Genomic DNA, 2,364 nt, shown 5'->3' with positions numbered 1-2,364 from the left:
GATTAGACCAACCCGTCAAGGTATTCCTAGATCGTTCCCTGGATCGGCGAACTGATCCAATACTTGCCATTTTTTTAGGGTTTTGATCGATATTTTGGGTTTTTTGACCCTTATTTTGAAATTTGTATTGATTTGTACCGATTTTTAATATGTTACTAATATATTTGACAGATCTAAGCCCGATCTAGAAAAACCTGAATTTTGGTCATTTTTTACTGATCCAAATTGAGTTTGACCAATTCAAATTAGTATTGACCCATGACCAATCCCGAGTCCAATACCTGGATTTTGAACCTTGGTAGTGGAAGAGAAACTCAAGCTTGATACATTTACCCATAATATTTTTAGCAAATTATAACAAAGTTCTACCAAAAAAACTATTAAAAAAATGGAAACTAGAAAGCTAGCCCAAGTCTAAACTCCCAGCTCGCACTCCTGCTTTTTTATAACCTATTTTTTTTTTCATTTGTATGGATGAGGACACTTTTGTTATGAATAATGTTATTTCGCGGGGATAGCTCAGTTGGGAGAGCGTCAGACTGAAGATCTAAAGGTCGCGTGTTCGATCCACGCTCACCGCAATAAATCTTTTTCCCACCATGTGACCCAAGCAGTAAGCAACTAAGCACACCCAGACCCGGATCCTATTTTTGCTGTGACATCAATAATTCCTTTAACCCTCTGGATGATCATTTCTTTTCCCCTGATAGTTCATTTATAAATCAAGCCCGCCTATAGTAACAATCAAACAGCTTGAATTTCAATTGGTTGAGCTTTCCAAGTAGTTGGAATTCAAGATTTCAAGGGTTTCTTTAGAGAGATTTTTTTTTTCCAATGAGATACGATAATACAATATCATACATAGGAGGCAGCGAAGTTCATAGTGTTCAATTTAAAAGTTCAAACTTCATGTTGGAAAAACCCTTCTGCCATAAGTTTATCACTAAACCCCTCATTTCTGGACATGGAATTGCACTCACTATATAACACTAGGGGTGTTAATTGGTCAGGCTCGGTTGGGCCTAGCCAAGCCTCATGGTGTTTAAACCCTACACCGTGATCTATCGTGTAAGTATTTGGATCAGGCTAGGTCGAGTTTCGGGCTATAATCGAATTGTGGGCATCTTTGCTTATAAACGGATCTTAATCGGGCCTTAACCAGGCTGTGGGCATGTTTAATCTTTTTGTTTTTGGGATTAGAAGCTTTTATATATATATATATAAGAGGGGGGGGGGGGGAGTGACCTGGGGAGGGGGTAAGGTACTATCCAAGAGACTCAAACTCGAGACCTCCTGGTGAGCATGAGCATGAACCGCATCACGTCTCACCAACTGAGGTAGGTAGTTGTTGGTGGGCATGTTTAATCTTGTTAAACTTGGTTTCTTTTTTTTTTTTTTTCCGGGTAAATGTTAAGCTTAGTTTCACACTCAACAAAGATACAAGGAAGCGTGTCTGTGAGCTGTGCGTAGGAAAAATAGTTGGCCTTGCCAATTCAAAACTGAGACTTGAAATCTATGTCTATTATCAATCTTCCTACACCTCCATTCTCATCATCCTCCATCATAATATCTATGTACTCATTATCACCTGCACACCCAGAAAGATATTATTAAGAAGTAAGAACCACCATTTAATTAGTGACAAATTGATTAACACCACAAAAAATTCTAATCAAATAAAATAAAATTTTGAAACTCCTACTAACTTAAGTAATACCAATCCCAACTAAATGGGTCGGCTTCACAAATCCTTGTTTTTCCATTAAATCCCATGCAAAATCATACTCTACTAGTCAATCCCAAACCATCCATTCGGTCGACACCCCCCTATCACAAGGTTTCAAAACCAGCAAATAGGTCGGGCTAGGTCGGGATAGCATTCGGTCGGTCCCGGTGTGGGGTTCTAGCCCATTTGCTGGTTTTGAAAGCTTGTGAATAGCTTCTTTTACAACATTTAAATGTGATTCATTTTGCTACCAGTAATCCTTACATGAACAGCTTCTCTTACAACAATTTCCCCACCAAAAACTCTGGAAATGACTTTAATTGTTGAATAACAACTTCACATCCTCAGGTTCTTCACTATCCTGATGGGACTCCCTGTTTCAGTGTTCATCAGACATTCAGACCAAAAACATTCGCCAGCTTCTCACTATTCCAAGACACCACCTCTTCTTTCTGTTGGTAGATAAAATCAAATGAAATTCGCTTTCTATTAGCAACATAGCCTCCTTCGATTGTTTCCCTTCTCAAGAATTCTCTGAACTTACCATGTATCTCCACAATTTGAGGATATGATTGATCAATCTGAAATTCATAAACAACTTTCCCTACCTCAATCCAACTCCAACCAGGGCTAGTTTA

The 2,364-nt window shown here is 38.6% G+C and overlaps 1 non-coding gene across 1 annotated transcript; it reads left to right on the top strand.

The window, feature by feature from the left end:
• Positions 1-508: 508 nt before the first annotated feature.
• Positions 509-581, top strand: TRNAF-GAA. The gene has a single exon. It is a non-coding gene; the product is annotated as a tRNA-Phe (tRNA).
• Positions 582-2,364: the final 1,783 nt, after the last annotated feature.

Source organism: Telopea speciosissima, chromosome 7 (assembly GCF_018873765.1).
Source record: "Telopea speciosissima isolate NSW1024214 ecotype Mountain lineage chromosome 7, Tspe_v1, whole genome shotgun sequence".
Lineage (NCBI taxonomy): Eukaryota > Viridiplantae > Streptophyta > Magnoliopsida > Proteales > Proteaceae > Telopea > Telopea speciosissima.
The sequence above is the reverse complement of the archived record's forward strand: the minus strand, read 5'-3'. Positions and strand labels throughout refer to the sequence as shown.